General features: G+C 43.1%; 1 long non-coding RNA gene across 1 annotated transcript; it reads left to right on the forward strand.

Annotated features, from left to right (window-relative positions):
• Positions 1-5,614: 5,614 nt before the first annotated feature.
• Positions 5,615-9,959, forward strand: LOC119164482 (uncharacterized). Its single transcript, XR_012885613.1, has 2 exons — positions 5,615-6,031; positions 8,210-9,959. It is a non-coding gene; the product is annotated as an uncharacterized LOC119164482 (long non-coding RNA).
• Positions 9,960-21,864: the final 11,905 nt, after the last annotated feature.

Genomic DNA, 21,864 nt, shown 5'->3' on the forward strand with positions numbered 1-21,864 from the left:
ACATGAAACGCAAAACATTCAGATCCCATCCAATGAATACCAGAAAAGCATAGCTGCCGATCAAATCTTCAAACACCTCTTCATCAGTGCACTGAACAATATCTGAAGGCAGTTCATTCCATTCTTGAATAACAACAGGAAAAAAAAACGAATACCGAGAAAGCTTTCTCAGGTGGCTGCACTACGATTTATTTTTGAAAAGCCTTTGAGCCCTTGTATATTTTTTTACAAATATTTTCGCGACCCTGAATGATTTGAAATTTGGGCTTTTGTTATATTTCTCTTTCGCCAAACTTCAAGCAATTCTAATTTACGTGAACTTGGCATCTCGGTAACTTTGTCTTGATTTTTGTTCTTGTAACTATGAGTATCGGGCTTGCTGCGTCCCATACATTATTAAAGCAAAGATATCGGAGACTTCAAGGCAAAGCGAGCCACCAAAATGTATTAAACTAAACACGGGGTACGGCAGGGTTGGTCCGGTGGCACGAGACTGCGGCATGGCGACCGTGATCTCCAGGCAGCTACAATCGGCCAGCCAAGCCACCTCTTTACCAGGCAGGGCGCAGGCTGCCCCTTTTGAAAGGCGCAGGTGGGCCAGCACACCACCACGCACAACACGTGACGCTATCTCTAGATGGCTGCCATTGTGCATGATTCCCACACAACATATGATGATTATATGTAGGTTTTGATGGCGCAATGGTCATGCTTGGCTTGTGATGCCGTGACAAATGATCCAAGAGTAAGAATAATGCATGTACTTTACAAATTTATGTAAAATGGTGTGAACTATGATGGTATGTGGTTTTATAGGAGCCCAAAATTTTGCGTTCAAAGGCGTGTAAAACTTATTGGTAATAAAATCATGAAAGTGACGCAGAAAGTGTGCAGCGGGAATGGATGGCAATGCTCGTGGTTATTAACTTTGGTGGCGATATGGCATAGGCATGATTTTCTCGTCAGTGCCCTTGAGACCAAGAGGCACGAGGCACGTGCTTATTTTTCAGTAGCCTCTGAAAGGCTACTTACTGAGGTGCTTACATTACAGTAGCAATCAGTGACCTCCACTCAGTTGTCGTGCTGCGAGCCACCTGAAAATATGAAGTGAACGGTGCGAACAGTGCTTACATTTGCAAAAGAGAATCTCTACCAATGCTTATCCACATTTGTCACACTGGTGGATCCCCACCGGACAGAAGGGGGGCATGTGTTGTGTGAGTGTGTCCAACTTGTTGCCTGGCAAGCGTTACTTGTGTGTAGCGTGATTGTAATACTGGTGCACAATTTACAAGTTTCGGTTCAATACGTAGGTTGTTTTGCGTTTGCTTATAACATGGGCGCTTTCGATACGTGCTGAGCTTTCGTCGGAGGAAAAGTTTCAGGTCGAGTGCAGGGACAGCTATGAATGTATTGAAGGTAGCGTTGTCTAAAACGAATGCAGCTAGTTGGTCTGCCAACACGTTTCCACTGATCTCACGCTGCCCGGACACCCAACACAGTGAAAAAATCTTGTTCGAGTGTGTATAATATGCGTAGGGGAGAGTAAACTGATATAAGGAGAGGTTTCAATGTTTTTTACAGACTTTTGAAACCTTTTACGATGCTCAGAGAATCCGGCTATGTAATCGTGCGTTGCAGCTTTCATTTCTTAATATTGTCACGGGGTCGTGACGTGGCCGAAGACAGGAAACTTCGTGTTGGGATTTAACTGTTTATTTGGGCGAACCTGTGCCCGGTAAGGGGAAAGTCTAATTACAGCAGCAGTCTTGCACAGATAGCAGTCTCGGACTGATAGCGGCGAACGCAGCGTCGGCTTTCGATCAACAACTGACAAGCGGTGAAGCGCGTCGGCATTTATACTCTTGCCGTCGAATGTTCTAGCGTTATCGCTGGTGGTGGCGTAGGTTCCAGAACAATCTGTACCAATCGCACAGTGGGCGTGATCTAATCGAAATGATCTACTACAGTCCGGAACCTTCTCGAAAACTGCAGGCGCGGTTTGCGCTGAGAATCGTGTGGTGTTTTGGGACGATAACAAAAACTTGGGAAATGGAACGTGGCAATATGCTGGACAGCCAAAAGTATTGTATGAGCTTCTGTGGTGAAAATATTTCTGTAGTGCCGAATTCCCGAATGGGGTATGCCAGTGTGAGACTTTGAAACATCTGCAAGAAATTTTGGGAAATTGTACTTGTCTTGGAGTTTCAGGAAGTGAGTGCTATATGTGCAGTTGGCGTGTGGTAAGGAACCTAATTCGAAGAAAAATACATCGAAATCTTTAAACAATCCCTGTCAAAGTGGTAGATGTCCAGTGGGAACCATTAGAGTATTTCAAGAAGCGGCTCACTAGTTTACTCAGCTAGACCCCTCACGGAAAGTGAGTAGGGTCGTCGCAGGGAGCGATGGTTGTCAGAAAGAACAGAACTGGGCAAATCTATAATTGTGGAATGTGTGTGATGTTCCTTATCTAAATTTACTTTCAAGAAATACAAAAAGGACAGATATATCTGTATAGGTGGAACGACAACTCGTTCGATTCGACATAAAGGCTTTCTACTGGGCTTGTGTGAAATGAACCCATAAAAAGACGAATTTCCAGATAAGCCTTACAAAAAACAATGAACTATAAGGATTACCTGTGCGTGTGGGAGTGGAAAACTTATATACAAGCGAAGAACAAAAAGACTTGTTTTCTGCATGCCCAGTGGTGCGTTCCGCAGCACATGGCAAAAAAAAGTGGCACCATGACAATAAAGCTGTTTCCATCCTTTCAAAAGGAAATGTACGCACACAACATAACTGTAAAATAGCGAAATAAAATGTCATATTTAGCTTATTTTTGCAGCTGCTTGAGGCATGTAACACATGTAAACAGGTCTAGTACGTACGAATATTGACCAGGAAGCTTTATTGCAGTTATTGGAATCAATAACATAGGGCAGCAGGTGCAATGCAAACAATTTGAGATTGAATGCAGTTGCTTTGTTAAGTTACCTCAGGTAAATTCATATTTGTTGCCTTGGACGGGAGCACTGTGCACTCAATAGTGATTTTGTATCGCGCGTTCACATCTTTCTGATTTAACCAACCGGTGTAGCATACATGCACACCATGTAAAGATGTCGCATGGACACTTGCAATCAACATTGAGTCCGATGAGCCTAAACATTCTCCACAATTTTAATTTTAGGTCAGTGCAAGGGAGCAAGACGTGATCAAAGGGGCCATGCCGATCTGGCTTCATAGTAACTAATGCATAAGGATTGAAAATTCTCTTATCGTAGCTCCAGTACGTGTGAGTGAGGTGTGCTCCTCATTATTTATTTATTTATTTATTTATTTATTTATTTATTTATTTATTTATTTATTTGTTCATTCATTTATTATTTATTTATTTATTTATTTATTCATTCATTCATGTATTCATTGATATATTTATTTTTACCTCAGGATACAGAGTACATTTCATAGGAAAACTGGCAATCTAGTACAACACAAAACTAAAACAAGGAATACAAACCACGCATGAATGAGTCACAACAATAAATAAAACCAACAACATCATCAAACGTAATATGAGAAAAGAATGAACACAATTCTTTCTTTTTGTCAATCGTGAAAGCAATAAGCAATATAAAGTAACTGTTGAGTAAAACATAAAAGGTTCGGTATTTCCATAACAGGAACACAAGCGCAAAAATGAATCTCGCTACTATGGACCATGCAATTGAATTTCTCTGAAAATATAAGCAGTAGAAAGAAAGCAAGGAAAAGGTACTCGCAACGTCCTGCGAGCGTGGCTCTTACGCTGACGCAGAGTGGCTATTTCGCTTTGCGACGGAGCCCAAGCTTGGTGGCGCATACCTTGCCGCTATTCCTCCAGGTAAAGGTAGAATATACACTAACTTTAGTTTGGAACACGCTTACATAGTCTGTAAACTTTTGCAGTTGACTGTACTCTACAATAAACCACAAGGAATGGCTATTGACTGATTTGTCGCGGGAAGTTGGAAAATTGCTAAAGGAATTGTTTTTGATTTGTATCAATGTACATGTATAATAAGCACAACTATTATGGTGAGTGGGTGGAATCTATGAATTTTGTTGCTATTTTTTATAGAGATACTATTAAATATTCGTTCGAGACCAACATAATATTTCGTTGTTTCGTGCTGCGATTGCTTAATGCTACTTTCAAATGGTGTCACAGAGCAAAGATCTTCAATTAGTTTTGAGAAGTATGGAACCTTTAAGAAAAAGAGTGCTTGTTTGCCTGCCCGGCAGTAACAAAATCAATGCTTACTAATGGTTCATACTTCGTAAAAAAGAAACGCAAGCGCCATCACATGGCGAACGCAGCTAGATTGCGTTCTTTCTTCATCTACTTCTTCGGTCAATCTCTTTCTTTATTTGGCTATATAGAAACTGCTCTGTTCATTTGATATGTGGGGTTTAACGTCCCAAAACCACCATATGATTATGAGAGACGCTGCTCTGTTCATTTGTTTCCCTCCTAGTAACCCGCACATCACCCCTTCTTTCCCAATTCGGTGTCTTCCCTTGATATATACTCGAGTATATATTCAACTTATCGGTTTATCCCCTAACCTCCTCCTTTCTTTCCTCGTCACTTTGACATTACTCCTCCCCTCTTCCCCTTTGCGTTTCCTTGAAAAAGTTTATTATATCGGGGTATGCCATGCTTTACTTTCTTTTCTGCTCAACTTCTTCATCGCATAACTCTGCTTCACCCTTATTGCCATTCCCTTGCGATAAAAATACTTTGCATGGCTATAAACTATGCGAAGAACTGCTTATTACATACGCGATATCCGAGGCGCATACTTGCTTTACACTTTCCCTTTCAGCTTTACTTACTCCTCACCCACAGATCAGTCCCCTCCCCCTCTTACTTAGTTTTCCAATCTCCCCGCTATACGTGGCTATGCATGGATTTGCTTAGCTGGGAGAGGCCGGTCGTGTACCTCAACAAGAGCTTGATTTGGGCGAGTCGGTTCATCGTTAGTTAGTGTATTTGGGCTAGCCGGTCCAGCGTTATTCTCACTCCATGTCGTTTATTCCTCGGGAGGTGATGCTGTAACTACAACACAGCTACGAGGCGCCCACTTGAGTTCTGTGGTGGGTACCCTCCGCGGTCTATGCGGACACCGACGAACTTACCAGCAGGATAGACAGCTCTACTGTCAACATACCTTTTTTATCAAAAATATCAATTTTAATTTGGTTGCCGTGTTTGTGTTGCTTTGTACTGGTGTTTTGCGTTGCTAGGAGCTGCTCAAGAGAATGTGCCAAGAAGCGTCATAAATTTTTCCGTTCACTGAAGTTGCGTCACTGTGCAAGTGCCTTTAAAAGTGGGGAATATGCTGTTTCAATTACCCACTTTATTACGTTTCGTGAAACGAAAAACAGGTTTTAGAAAGCACGTAGGCTTTTATCGCCTAGCTTTAATTCAAGCGGAAGAGCGGAGTTTACATCGTTGTTGTTTTTTTTTCATCAGCCGTATGTGCTCGTGGTGCTTCATGCGATAAACCTCACCTTGCGAACAAAAGAACAGCACTATCGGAAGAGTACACAAGCCGCCGGAGTCGTTGCCATAGCTACGCGATTACAGTAAAAGCAAAGTTAAGCACCCAGACGAAGCACGCGCTTGTGTTATCCGTATGTAGCGAGCCGTAGTTGCTACCCTCTGGGGACACGGGGTGTACACGCGTATTCACTTGTAGCCATGATTCCAGAGGTTCATCCATACACAGTGCTCGGATTTTCAGGGAACCTCAACTGGAGTACGTTCAACTTCGTGAAACCAATCGATGACATCAGAGTGTGTAGTGCTTGCGGAGTCGTGGCAAGAAAGACCGCCTTCCTCTCATGTCGCCATGTCTTGTGCGAGCCTTGCTACGAGCAGTGGAAGACGGGGGTCAAAGTCTGCTTCCTCGACGGCGAGCTGTGTCCAGAAGATGAAGTTCATTGGATGCAGTTTCCGGAGGAGAAGATGATGAGTCGCCAGGTAGGAGACGCGTAAAGAAGTTTTTATATAAACAACTTGCATTGTACTCTCACTTATTTGCTGTTTTATTGATTGACTGACCATGTAACCCTCAACGTGTCGTAATAAAATTGCAGGAAATATTTCTGGTATTCTTTATGGCCTTTCATTGTGGTCCATCTTGCCTATCAGAATCTGTGGCTAGATACTCTAGTAAACTTCAGCGCATGACTAATTACCAATACACTGTTATTCTATATATCGTAGATACCTCCATCAAAACGCATTCTTTGAAGTGGTTGCTTTTTATGCTAGACTTATAAGAGTACTTAGACTAGCGGGGTACCCAGAGCTCAAGTCAGCGTGGCAGTGTGACAATATTGTAGGGAAACCATCGTTGCTTTGTTCGATAAGTGGCCGATGCGTAAGATTAGATACGCGCTCAGGTTTGTCGTAGCACCAATGTTCTGCACTGCATACGTAGTTAACGCTGTGCCCTCTTCATATTCTTACAAGAGTGCAATAAAGGAATGTTCTAGTACGTTTTATCTTCACTTTAAATGTAGGGTAGAATTACCAGTTCAGATTTGAATAAGTAGATATGCTCTACTTTTATTGCTTAACCATGTGCAGAATTTTTCCAATCGCTTATAGAATTGTCAGGGCTTACAGATGTTTTTTTTTTCAGTGAATTTGATATTTTAGTGATCCTCACGTTCACGAATTACGCACTTGTCGCTCAGTAATAGCACACGTCTTGATGATTTTGGGAATATGAGTGTGCGATTCTAACATACGACGCGGGAATCAACAAAAAACGTTAGTCATACAAAAGTAAAAGCGCACTCAATTTAGAGCTGGGCATATTTTTGCTGTACAAGATGTCTAAAAGCATTTTGAACTCTCCTTCGAGTGTAGTTTGCATTTCTTATATTTAGGATATTTTGGCATTTGGAAAAAATGATTTCTCGCTGGTTTCGAGAATAACAAAAGTGATATCGCTTTCCTGGGCGTCTTTTGTGATGAATATTTTCCTGTTGGCCTGGTAGCATGCGCCTACCCTAATATGTACATGTCTTCATATCTGTGTGTTCGGGTTACACTTGTACAATCAGCAAACAACAACTAATGCTACAATAAGTACTTCACCAGAATAAGTAATAATCTTCAACGTTGCCATCGGCTTTTTTCCTAAGTTGAAACGCTTTTGATTTCGTAGTTGGCTCGTTTTCCTAATTGTGTTTTCTTTTTATTCTGTGTGCTATCCTAAATCGTTCAATTTTCTGACTGGTGGTTCTAAGGTACAAGTAGAAAAAAGGTGACCAGTGAGAAGAAAATGACAGGTGGAGATGATAACTTCGTTATTCAGGCTTACTGATTGCTTCCTCCCCGAAAAGGCTCTCGTACGGTCAGAGGAGACGGCAGTAAGAAGATGCTGCCTACGCATAGCCATGCGGCATTACGATAACCGACAGGAAACACACGCGTTGGCATTTATCTTACAGCCGCAGTTATCACTAGCGCACATAGCGATACTTCGCGGGGCAACATCTGGTAAGGGAGCTACTGAAAAGAGCAATGTTTCAACCAGGAACACATTGAAGGAAATCATTTAATAAGTAAAATTGTTGACTATACAGTGGCGTTGAGAACTTTATGCACTTCGATTGTTACCAGAAATCTTTTGTGTTAATTTTACGCATTAAAGAATAAGCAAGATACATGACAGTGTTTGGGGCAAAACAGCAACATGCTTACGGTAGAGTGTACCAGAACAGGGTAGTGCTAGAAAAGGTTCTAGTGCACTCTTTTTCCAAGTTGCATAGTAGAAAAGACATTCTGTAGAATTCATTTGCAGCAAATTGTGAAAGTGCGCAATAGAACGCTGAAAAAGCTAATGAGCTACGTTGTTTTAAAAAGTAGGTTTAGTAATAGTCGGGCTTTGCATCGAAGATAAAAACTAATTACCGTAATTAACCGACTTACCACCTAGTGTTCGCACTTTCGTTTTCATACTTGTTTCTGTCACGCGAATGTTGCTATTTCTATTTCATAGTTTAGACGCATTCCACAAAAACAAAGGCGCGCGGCATACAAAGCCGTGATATAAAGACGCTAAAGTAAAATAGGTCGCAATTTGCTACTTATATCGCGCTCCTACTGTTTCTAGGAATGACTGACAACTTTTTGTCTTTATAGGTCAGCTGCTGGAACAGAACATACGGATGTGAGACCATCACTGATGTATCGAGCTTAGCAGAACACTTTCACCGAGACTGTACTCACCATTGCACGTGTTGTGCGAAGTGTTCGTCGATGGTTCTTCGAAAAAATATCGTCGCACACCTTCAATCACATTGCACCAATCATGTCCTGCACAGAAAGTCCAGTACGTCACAAAGAGAGAATGTGTCAAAGGACGTGGAATACCTTCGAGAAGGTCTTCGTTCATTAGAGTTTGTGTTTCGAAGCTCAAGCCAGAATGATGTTCTTTTGTCATCAAGTCTTCAGAGAATCACATCAAGCAGTGAAGACCTTCTAAACCCACTTTTAGCGATGGCTTATGAAGTAGAGGAGGTGTCGCAGCTGACAATGCAGGCTTCAAGTGAGGTGGAAAGCAGCCGCGAAAGACACGTTAATCAAATAGTGGAATTGAAGAATTTTGGAGCGCAGCTGTGTGCGGAGTTGGATGAAATCGAAAAGATCGCCTATGAGGTGTGTCATTCTGAAACAACGAATCGCCACAAAAATAGGGAGCTTGATGAACACGCTCGGAACTTGCAGTCGTTGCAGAGAGAACTGCGAAACATTTCATGCACACTGGAAGAAATGAGCAAAGTCCATCGTGAAGTAGCCGCAAGCAAACTAGAGGGAGCCGAAAAAGAAGTCCACCGGGAAGTAGCCGCAAGCAAACAAGAAGGGGAAAACGATGTCCTTATTGAAGAAAACATACCAACACGTGAGACCGAAAAAGCGTTCGTAGAGGTCCTCAGAGTACCCTCACTCACTTGCACAGCAATCTGCGATGACGACACAACTATACTGACAGGATTCGCCAGTGTCATTGAAAATGGGCATGGAGTGCCCGTCGAGGTACTTTGGGGCATTCGTAATTGGTCGAAGATCCTACAAAAGATTGAAGCGAATAGGTTCATAAAATGTGGCGTGCATGTCGCTGTTGTTCATAGATACAAGATATACCTGGGTATACTTGCTTGTCCAGATAGCAGACAGCGATTTCAGTTTTGGCCTTGTGTGTCTGCACAGTCAGGGGTTACGCTCGCAGCCTCACCCAAAACGATGAAGATGGTGTTCCTCAACGAAGGAAGAAAAGGCCCGGAACACGAGCTCTATCGCGCTAAATCTGGGTCATTTCTTACCCACCGTTTTGGCATCGCGGATCTCGCACACAGCGTAAACGTTCAAGACGACAAACTAGAAGTGTGCTTCAAGTTTTTCTACTAGCTTCCCACGGGAAGTGAAGTTTACTTTACTTCGGCATGTGTATCTTTGCTGCTTACAGAGTTGATCAGCCGAGACTGCTGAAGGCGGTGCAAACAAAGTCATTGAAATATTTATTTGAACAATCTTTGATGACACATATAAAAGATCATGAGTACCTTTTACTCTTCTGAAGAGAGTTGTGAAATGCCCTATGCATTTAAGTAAAGCATAAGGTGTCCTAGCCAGATTACATTGAATAGACTTGCTTGCAATTACGCTTTGTTATCGTTCTGTGTGTCGACCAGTGTGCCCTTCAATCTGCTTCCCATAAAACATAGTATTATAACTAGCTTTCTTGACATTGATACGGTCAGATATATCTACCATTTTTTCGTTCTTTTAAATGCATGTCCACAAATGAATGCAGCCGTCGTCCAAAGAAGCCACAGACAAATATATTTGTATTTATGCAATAAAAATGTGCAGTTCTTGAGAACAGCTGAAAGATTTTATTTGTTTTGTTATTCTAGAAAATAATGGACTGCGTTAAAAAGGTATACTCTTCCAAGTGCTTTTGTGTTGTTATAGAGTAACATTTCACACCGTATATTTGCCTTAGTTGAGTAGTAGCTGTCTTTTGCCTCTTGGTACTCATTCTATTAGCCCCATGTGTGAACTATGCATTACCCGCCTTTAGCTAGGAGAATATTGCGCTTACAATTTCTTACTTTTTACTACCTATACTGCCCATATTTCATCAATACTTGGGGACATCAGATATATGTTACATTTCGTCTTTTCACGCTCTATCAGTGAAGTGCTAGTAATAAGAAAAAAATATACGAAAAATGTAAGAAGGATACCAATACTAAATTTAGTTTGCTACCCTATTCGATGCAAGAGGGGACTTAGAAAGTTTAAGAGAGAGAGAAAGGGGTGCACATCACACAACACACACACACTGCAGGGTTGCACAGTGATATTTGCTTTCAAGGATTATGCAGGGCTCGTATGTGTTTCCACCTAAGACTATGCACTCAAGATATTTTCCTGAGCAAAGGCGCGTTCATCCAGTATTCTGCAGGCACGCTGGAGAGCCCGGTGATCTTTGTGAAAGTCGAGACAGTCGCACAAGACGTGATAAAAAAAGTTTCAACACAGTCCCACTTGACCCACTTGGTTGAGTCAGCCAACTAGTGCGATAGCTAAATGGGTTGGCAAAAGTTACACCAACCCACAACCGACACAGCATTGTAGCGTCAGGTAGCGTAGTCTTTGACGGCAGCTGTTGATGGAGTAATAAATCGACATTTTGTGGGTGACACGCGGAGTTCTAAAGAGAAGTCCAATGCGTAAGCGCTACATTATGCGCGATGCGGCGAAGTTCTCTTGCAGCGTCGACCCTTGACCGGAGTGGGAGCAGTGTGGGTGCTCAATTAAGGGCGCATCGGGCAGCGTTGTCGGTGACGTGGCTTGTAATAAAGATACCTATCGCATATAATACTCAAGTCAAGAACAAAGGTGAGGTCGGAAACTATAATATATATAAGATGTGTTATGCCAAGAGCATATGCTTGGTCGCCGCCGTTTGTAGGCTGTTTTTGAGAGCAGTCCATTGGCGTCCATTCCTGGATTGATGTCCGTCAACAATATATGCCCATATGTTTCAGCCAACTGACATTGGTTGAAACGTACGGGTCTCGAGAAAAAAGAACCACCCCTTCTGCTGCAAGCGCACAACATCGAATCTTCGAGCTCACTTAGGTTGATTCGCTGTCTATCTACGCTGATTTGACGAACGTAAATATAAATGTTTCGTCCAAGCAGAAATTGAACCAAAGAATTCTGAATGACAATGAAGTATTCTTTCACAGAGCCAATCATGGTCTCGGCACTGATTTGGGAAATGGCACTATAGTGGCGTAATGATGGTGAAACGTAATTGTGGTTTCAGTGCTGTCCATCCAATTTTATAAACCTTACGTATCTACTCCACTGACACAGAAGTCACGTCGGGTTAGCGTGAAGTGTAGGTAATGGCCTTCAACTGAAGTTGGCCCGCGTAACACTATCTACAGGTGTCATCCTCACAAGCACAAGCTCAGCATATCAGCTTACAGCTTCTGGTGCTGTTCGTGACAATGTTGTTCGGGACATTGTTACGGAACTGTTAACAACAATATATCCATAACAAATGTGGCTGTCCAACGTACATGACCTGTGGGTATCACATGTGTACATATGTGTTTAGCGTTATTCAGTGACATCGCTCTCAGGAAAAGAAGAAAAAAGGACCACAGGCAACTTTCCTCCGCATGCTTCGCAAGACATCGATTCTCGTGGCATCTGCTGAAATTCCAGCTGTAGTTATCAAAGAACAATATTGATTGGCTCATGATGTCTTCCCTGTACACGCTCCTTGTAGGCAAGGCACGTTTTGCCTGGAATTAAAAGTAACACCTGGTGTATGAAGGGGCGAAATGGCGATATAATTATGCAGCACGCCGTCGTGGAGGGCGCACGATGTGTGTATTATGTGCTATTCTTAAACCAGCACCGATATCTAACAGTGCACGTGCCTTTGGGTTTTCAGATCCAACAAAATGTCCCTACAACGGCCGGGATCTCAGCAGCAGCCTTCTCAGTTTATCATCCGAGTACCGCAACTGATACATCACCGCGGTGGACTTGTGTGACGATGAGTGTAATTGTTGAAACCAAGAAACTTCTTACGAACGAATTATACTATTTATTTAAAACAAGACGACTCCCCAGGAAAGAAGATGAGACGAGGTGCTCCTACGCCGTTGGAGGGTTTGTCGATGTTGAGCGTTTTGTTCAGTCTTAATTTTCGTGGCGCAGTTTTGTTCTAGATACGCGTAAACACTACGTATTAACAGCAGCTAGCCAGCCAACGCATCCTTCAGGAGTCATATGCTTGCCGATTGATATTGATTACGCCACGCTATATAATCAGCCTGAGAAGGCAATCTGATGAGCAGTAGGTTGGTTAGCGGAGATGCTCTGGCGCATAGCTTTTTTTTGGGGGGTTCAAGGTGCTCTCGGTCAAATAACCAACTTGGTAAATGATGCCAAACACGAACATAATGCGTTAATGGACTGAATGCTTAATAATTTAAGCATTAAAAGTGAAACACTCGCAAGCTGCGGCACGGAAAATTAATGTCGTAGTCCGGCCTATGATTGTATTTGGCCACTCGCAAGCTGCGGCACGGAGAATTAATGTCGTAGCCAGGCCTATGATTGTATTTGGCCACAAGGTTTACATTTATCTAATGTAAACGTTCATCTAGGTGATTGTAGAGTAACCTACCAAAAAAACAGCGCTTCGAGATAGGTAGCAGTGCACTTGAAGTTGTTAAAGAGTGCGCTTAGTGAACAGGTAGTAAGCGCGGAGTCAAACTAAGATTGTAAGTAACTAGAAGAATAAGAATCAAGTGGAGTACATTCGTCCAGCATTCTCAAATCAGGAATTGTGTACTGCCACTATTTTTTGAAAGGAAGGTGTATAACAGCTGCATATTGCCGGTACTTAGCTACGGAGCAGAAACCTCGAGCCTTACAAAGTGTGTTCAGCTTAAACGGAGGTCGACGCAACGAGCGATGGAGAGGAAAATGATAGGTGTAACCTTAAGAGACAAGAAAAGTGCTGAGCGGGTCAGGGAACAAACCTGGGTTAAGGATAGCATAGTTGAAATAAAGAAGAAGAAACGCACATGGGCCCGGCACGTAGGCAAAATAACCGTTGGTAATCAAGGTTAACTGAGTGGATTTACAGAGAAGGCAAACAGGTGAGGAGAAGACAGAAAGTAAGGTGGGCAGATGAGATGAGGAAGTTTGCGGTATAAAGTGGCACACTACCAAGTTGTTTGGCGGGACATAGGAAAGGCCTATGTCCTGCAGTGTGCGTAGTCAAGCTGATTATGATGATAAATACAAACGTACACGAAACTTAGAGCGTGTCTTCCAACGGTAATGTGGCCGCTACGGCCTGCATGGAACGCACCTCATCGACCACGCAAACCAGACGACTGAGTAACTGCAAAAGCGCAGGGGCCTTGTTTTCGATAAGGGAGCATGTGAAAAAGAGTGCATACCTTAATCATCCCCAGTATGCAATGAATGTGCAATAGCACTATTCAAAAGTGACGCGATTGATAATCTATTGGTATTTACAAAACGAATCCACCCTCGGGCGCGACCTATGGTGCATCGCTCGGTCAGCAAAAAGCAGGCGTGTTGATTACGAATATTCGCTATGAAAAAAGCCTCCAACCAACAACGATGTACTGATGCTATAAACGCAAGGGAGTAGCTGGAAGATCACTCCGAAGAAAAAGACTGTGCTAGCTTAGGTACCAGGATAGGTTTCCTTAAGGTATCACGACAAGAGACTTGTATGCATTGGGTACAGCACTCGTGAAGTTAGATTATGCAGAACTACATTCCCTGAGTATCATGGGTATCCTAGACTAGCGTTGTCGGAAATACAATGGACCTGATCATCCTCCAAATGTTCGTCCACCTGAAAGGAATAAGCCGGCTGGAACTCCGGCTTCATTACGTGGGCGGGCTTTAATGCTGGCTCGTAGCCCACGAAGACATCCTTTCACCACGGGAGCTCATTGATGATTGATATTTTCGGTTTAACATCCCAAAACCACCATATGATTATGAGAGAGGCCGTAGTGGAAGGCTCCGGAAATTTCGACCACTTGGGGATCTTTAACCTGCATCCCAATCTGGGCCCACGGGACTACAGCATTTTCGCCTCCATCGAAAATGCAGCCGCCGCAGCCGGGATTCAATCCCGCGACCTGCGGGTGCCGTGGGAGCTGTATCGTATACTCGGTCGACGTGAATTTGACCGACTTCAGCCTACACAAGCGCATCACGGAAGACCTCGGAATTCAAGGCTATTCCCTTGCATTTGTCCCGCTGACGAGCCAAGTCGACGCGTGCGTAATTGTACCGGACATGTACCCCACGACTGAGCACTGTGTAATATGCAGCTGTGTCTGGACGAGTCTAAACTACGTGGCTGTCTCGGCGTCCCAGTCTGTGATTAGGCAAAATCTTTGCTCTGCCATTGGTTCAGCGCACTGTGGTGATCCCGAGCGTTTGTGGGTTTGTTCATTCGAGACTCTATACCACGACGTATGTAGCAGCTCGCTGTGACGCAAAATATGAAGACGCCCTGTTTTAATTCGCGAAATACTCGTGCACTGTGCTGTTGAAGGGCAAGGACGCCCTTGACGGCTTTGACGTACGGCCTTTCGAGGCACCTGTTATTTTTATACGGGCATCAAGGATGAAAATCGCATTAGGCGGATTTCACAGACTATTACGCTCTCGCAAAAAAAAAGAAAACGAGGCGAAATGGTGACTTTTGTGGCAAAGCTGTTGCATTTGATAGCACACCTGAATGTAAAGCTGCGTGCAGTGCCATACACTGTTACGGCTAACAAGGCTTCGCGTGGCCGCTCTTACTGGATCGCTAGCACAGCTGACGCGGCCGTACATTGTTGCGTAGCGGCACCTGCGCACACGATAACACGGTAAATACTTTGCGTCTTGGCCCAGTTGTTCTTGGCCCTGTTGGTGAAGGACTGAATGCATAGCTTGCCGCTAATATACACGCGTAAAAAAGACGACGAAAACAATATCACAAGCCCGAGGTGCCGTCTTCATAATCTTATTTAGTATGCACGTTCAATAATGGAAAACGTTTATTCATGGAAAAAAGAGAGTTCTACATCATTCAAAGACTTAACTACACCGCTGGGTAGTAGACGGATGGTGTTGCTCCGCTGGAGCACAAGAGCGGCGTGCCTGCGTGCTCCTGTGCCACGTCGTTGCGCTGCCATGGCGGCTGCACTGGCCCACCCACAGAGCGCTGCAACGCTGAGCTGTGTTCTGCGTAATGGTGGGTGCCACTGTACGTACATTGTACTACCATGGGATTCGTCAAACAAATGTGGGCCTAAATTCCGTATTATGCGGAGACGGTCCACTATGTTAGACACATACGCCATTCATCCTTATCTCATCAAGTTTGAAAGCAACTAATCTGAACTAATTTCAACCAGCCACATCCACTAGAGGCACCGATAAGCCAGTCACATTTCACGTCAGACCAGTAACATAAATGAATGTTGCTATATTCAGTCATTGAAATGTCGTAGCCGTGGCATAGGCGCGCTTGCATTTGAATCACTGTGTGCAGTGGCGTATATTTCTTCTTCTTCTCTCGCAGGTTACCGTTTCTCTACCACGGTGAAATAGTTGGGTATTGATGCCCACGCCATGCAGGTCAAGAAAGAGATGTTGAAATCAGTGTTGTCATACAGAATTGAACTGCGAATTCGGTCTGAACAATCGCGATGGGCTCTTTCGTGTTTCTTCTCGCCTGAATACATAACATGATTTTGCTTTGGGCATGCATCACAGGTTTTAAAGAATTGTTCCTAAGCCACGCAGGTACTAAAAAAGCTCTTAGAAACCTCATCATAACAAAAATTCAAAAATTTGATATACTTATGTGTTCATTCTGAAAGACAGGGCACGCAGACAAGTAAACAAGAAAGCATTCACGATAACACAACACCCTAACCTATAACACCAATCATCTGGTTATTTGTCTGCGTCTTCCATTGTGCCATTGAAACTCGCTGGAAGGCTGCGTACATCAAGCTGCTGACAACTAAATCTACCCACTCTTACCCCCGTATTCAGAAACGCTCCCCGACTCGATTTTCATCCTTCACTTGACAGAGCTGAGCACTGCTCCGCTGTTCGGTTGAAAATGATGCTGCGCATCTCAAGAACCGCAGCAGATTATCGCTGATATGCAGTGACTTGCCGTGCCTAGAGACGACGCTACCATAGGCTTTCTCAAGTGAAGGTGAAGCGTTGAGTAAAAAGATGTTCTAGTATACGGGGCATAGAGAATTCGCGTACGCCTATTCGAGCTGAACGTTCTTAGAAGAAAAGAAAAATCCCACTTTATGTGGTTGTCTCTGTACAGAACCTTAATAGAATTGAGTCATTTTCGCAAACGAGCATTGTCTTTATGTCGTCAGTTAAAGTTTCGAATTACAGGTCGCATTTTCGTTCCTCTTTTCCTGGAAAAGGGCTGGTTCATCGATATCAGAGGGCGGCAATGACGTCAGCGAGCTGCATTATTCTTGGCGTGTGGGCTATTGTGAAACCCACCAGGTCACCGGGAAGTACTGCCTGTGTTCTCGCACAAGACGATGGTTCTTGCACTGCTTGCTCGGCACCCGCCTGTTCACTACAGTAGCTCGTGAAGCTTTCGGCGTATGCCTTGGAATTTGCGTGTACTATTTTACTCTCTCACAAACGCACAATCCGCGCAAATCGCATGAACAAAGTTATTACTAAGGACTGCAAATACTGTCTGCATGTGAATGTATTCTGTAACGAATCCTCTTGGATGATCTGCAGTATTTATGTTCCGGGTTGCCGTATGTATTTCCGGCAGACAATCGCACGTTCGCTTTGTATTCTACGGTAGCCAATTTGTTGAACGCGGACGCACAAAGTCTTGCACTCTTGTAGAGAAGCGTTTCTGTCAAAATTAATTCTTACCGTATTTAATAAACGTACTGAATGGTGTGCAATACAGCGTTTTTACCACAACTTGGCAAACGGCTGTGAGATTTCCTTCACTTTAAAAAAATCGTATTTTCCATGTCTGATCAATTAGAAGACCTGGCTGCAACATGGGAAGTAATGGGAGGGTGAGAATTACTTTAGCAATAATAAATCTCTACAGCTTTTAGAAAGCTTCGGTGTTCAAGAACAAGAGATGACCACTACAAAAGGATCCACCTGCTCTATTTGATGCAGTTCGCAAAGGGTTACTGTAAAAGCGTCAATAGTGACACGCGTTCTGTTTTCGCGTGGTTGTAAGGGTGACGAAACGAGGAGTGGTAAAGAATAGTTTGTTTACCGAGTCAACCTGTAGCCAGCACCAAGCACACTCACCGCAAAATCAAGTAACAGTTGCTCTACAAAGATAACAGGGAAGGCGGTCGGATACAACCTGAACGTTCAAAGAAGTGAGCTTTTACATTGTACACCGGAACTTGCACACTGTCTTTGTTGACGGTGGAAGCGCTAGTTCAGCAATGAACTACGTTACGAGTATCGTGTGTACAGCCTTAGTTTTATGACGCTATCGCGTGAGCTTTGAGTGCCGAATATGGTTGCATCTAATATTCTCGAGACGAAAAGGGATTACCCTAAGATTCGCAGCCATCAAAGTAGCATATAGAATCAATCAGATATACGCGAGAAACTGACTCTACGTAAGCATTATCCTAACAGATATTACCATAAACCACTGCTTACGTGGGGAAACCAGCATCTTAGGTGGCTGTCTGCCCAGCGATTATGGTTTAAAAGTGGTCCGAGCTTGAAAATAAACATGTTGCATCTACTAGCAAAGTGTGGTGTCCATATGCGCCTTCTCTTGTCCGTGTTTCGCTTCGCGTTACTACAAACTCTTTCAAATGAATAGAGAACAAGCCTGCATTGCAACTTTTGTGAGAGGAAAGTTTCGGCATTTCAACTGGTACAATGTTTTCAACTATCCGTTACAAAGTGTTCTCAGTGCATAGAAGATTCAGCAAAAGGACGGTACAAACAGTCATGGATCTGTGTGTGCTGTTCCTTTTCAAGCTTTTAACGTGCCCTTATTATTTGGCAATGGATTGAAGCTAACTTGAGCAAGTGTCAACCCTCTCAAGTAACTTTCCTACTGCAATTATCAATAAACAAAAAGATCTGTTGGTGAAAAACTTCTTCCTTGCACACATGTATTGAAGGCGAGGCATATTTTGCCGGACAATATGAATATTATAAAGGGTCTGACTCGTGAAAAGTGGGCTATCATTAATCAGCCCGTCGTAATGAAGGCCTCCGGATGTTTTGACCATCTGGCATTCTTTCAGCTGCACACCAGCACACGGAACTCCATGGGAATGAAGTTCCCATGGGAAGCCTCCATGGGAATGAAGCCGTCACGGACGGAAGCGAACTCGCGACATAGGAATCATCAGCCGAGTTGCGTTTCCACTACAACAGAGATGAGCCGGATGAAGAGTGAACTAGACCAGGTGATTGCTCGAAACGGCAGTAGCAGAAACGCACGGAAAGTAATGCCCTAACAGGGTCAATCAGCTCGCGGCGCTGCGGTCGGTATATATATAGACTGCAATATGTATTGTCGCGAAAATTGCATGTGGCTCCGCCAAAGAAAAGCGCAGAGATAGAATGGCCGCTTCCCTTTCAAAAGACCTTGGTTCCAAGCGTAGCTCCATCTACTGAGAAGTAGCTTTCGTCCTGAGTTCTTCCTTGGTAAACGCACAAGGCGAAGTGCGTTTTTTCTTAGCAAGAAGGTGTTTTATGCCGGGGTCCATGAAGGCTTGACCAACGCTTTTCTGTCGCGAATATTGCGTGGCAAAGTTTATACTAACATATCTCAAAGAAGAATCCAAAAGCAAAGTAATGCTTACGCAGCAATGCTCGGGGCGAGACAACTAGGCCGTAAACGCGACGTTGTTTAGCATAATGACGGTAACAATAGGGTATCGTTTGTATAAAGACAGTACGAATTATTTAAGCACTACCCCATAATAAGTTTAGTGCTAATAATTTTTGTCCCCCTCAGTTTGGTATGAGCGTCGAAGTGAATTTCTTGGTAAAAACTTGCGTTTTTCACAATTTTATGTTACCATATTTTGCTCTCACCCTTTTACGTTTCCACTTTCACTCCTTCCCTTTGTTTTTTTAGTGGGGCGGCCCCAAGCAGCGCCTAACAAAATATTCAATGTTCATAGTATCCCCCCCCCCCCTGTACTGCCAGTTTTTTTTTTCTGCGCCTTCGTTAGTGTCGCCCTTGTCACAGTTATGCGGCCCATTGTCTGCATCATATTTTCAAGCTTGTACCAACTAGTCCTAAGGAGCGCTTCATTGAAGTTATGGTGGTCGAAATTTCCGGAGGCCTCCACTACGGCATCTCGTAATTATTTCATAATTATTTCATGATTCTTGCACACTAAACTGAAGCTCTTCTAGTTAATCAACTTCTTCTTATTCTTCTTCTTGTTATTGTTAATAGTGGTAATAATATGGTGCTCCGTTTTCTGTTGACATGCAAAACTAAAGAAATCAGACGAATCTCATGACGCACGGCCACAGTAGTGAAAAGGGAGGTGATGAGTAGTTCCTCACGTCACACGCGCCGATGGATAGCGGAAGTGTGTGATAAAGTGCATAAATGACGGAGGGGGTGGCATGACATCACAAAACAGGAACCAATATATGATTACAGGTTTCGGGTCACAACACAATTCGCGGCTGATTGTTGTCACACAAAACGAGGACAGGAGGAAAGCGCTTTGTGGTGGAGTTAGAGGACTTTTCTGAAGTACGGAATGATCATAAGCCGCAACTTGTTACAATGTGTCCTGAACCGGTATACAACGTTTCCAACGAGCTATTGCGAAATGACAACACCGCGTGGAAGATTCGGACACGGATGGGACAGAGAGACGCCGGTATTCGTGGCGTCCCTTCGTAAACATTATATGCACTAATAACATTTTTCAATAAAACAAAGCAAACTTGCGCCATGTCAATTCACTGAAATAGCTTTTAACTCTTTCAGACGCCAACTTTTGAGAAATGTCTGTAAATGTGTCAAATCACTAAAACGTTACTTCAAGCTACTCAATATTCTATTGTTACAAAAATAACGAGATAGTTGTGGAATCTACGTGTGCCATAGTAACTTGTTCTAATTAAGTTGTAAATAAATATCTCCTTATCCTAAAGTCATTGATGGTTATTTTGGCATAAAGAAATTTTAATCTCAGGCTAAAAATATAGTGCCAATTTATTTTTCGTTATGTTAATTGTGAGCAAAGAAAATCTCTTCTTTTCACATTGCTTGCAGAAAGCGGCATATCGTACAACTCGTCAAACGTGGTAGTCCCTTCTGAAAAGTGATCATATGTATCAGTATAATAAAAAATAAGGTTGAAAAAGGACAAATTAATCATAAAGGAGGTTCAATTAATCTAATGCACGGCATATCTTGCTCTTCTTTAGCCTCTACTTGATGCAAATAACGAAAATGAGTGCTGTACACAACTGTGTACATAGCGCATGAAAGGGTTAAACTGTGGTTTACAACTAATATTATCAAAAAAAAAACAAGAAATATATGTAGCATCAAAACGTCTTTCCTGCACACGCGTGTTCGATCTGAGGCATATATGCCTCACGATAAAGACAGTGTCATGAAATTCACGTCCCAAAAATGATATGATTATTATACAGGACGTATAGGAGGGATGTTCAAGCTTTCCAGATCTCTGCTGGCGTTGTTTAACATTGACTGACATCGCATGGCACAGAATTCTCAAGCATTTCCTTATCATCTAAATGCAACTGTCACGGCCGGTCTCAAGGCCACTACATTTGTATCATTAGCCGATCTGCATCACCGTTACATCACATCTGCGCACTTGCTTGACGAAAAATAAATGTCTTTGAAAGCAAGAACTTCTGTCGAACGAATGAAATTCTTGCCGACTGACACCAACCGGGCTACTACAAAATATAATAAAGCTAGTAGCGCTAACTGATAATGACTAAGGTGGTTAGATAAACTACTGTGGCAAGTAATGACAGCGCTCATCCTCCTCTTGGTCGTTTAACCAACTTGTTAAACAAGACAAAGCGCAATAAGTATGCACTAACCAAATATACACGAAATAAATCTAGATTTACAAGGCGAACCCACATGGAATAATAAAAATGTGGTAGGTAACACACGGGAGCGATTTGGCCGCATGAATTAGCTTTACCTATATAAGGTACACGTGTTCAGTAGTTATTGTGTTTAGCGCAGTGGCAATAAAGCTACTTTGGTCTGAAAAAAAGTATCATGTCATACCACGCAAACCAGACTACTAAGCCACCACGCAATATTCGGAGTACCCCCTCCCCCCCCCCCCCCCAACTAAACTTGCTTTCAAAAAAGTGGCCTGTCAAAAAATAAAAAAAAAACTAACATAATCGTCACCAAATGCAAGAAATGCACACAAGCACTGCTGAAAATTGACGCCTTATCTGCCATGGATAGCACACCGCCGTTTTATGATCCTCTTCGGGTCGATCATGAATTTTAGTGCATCCCTCGGTCAACGAAAAGAAGGCGTGCTGACTATGCACATTTCATTCGAAGAAATATTGTAATGTTCAACGGGATACCGTGGCTATTTATGCTGGACAATAGCTGCGACGGCGCATTGAAGAGAGCGATCGTACATGCCGGGCACCTTGACAGTTTTCCT

The sequence above is a fragment of the Rhipicephalus microplus genome, chromosome 8, assembly GCF_043290135.1.
Source record: "Rhipicephalus microplus isolate Deutch F79 chromosome 8, USDA_Rmic, whole genome shotgun sequence".
Taxonomy (NCBI): Eukaryota; Metazoa; Arthropoda; class Arachnida; order Ixodida; family Ixodidae; genus Rhipicephalus; species Rhipicephalus microplus.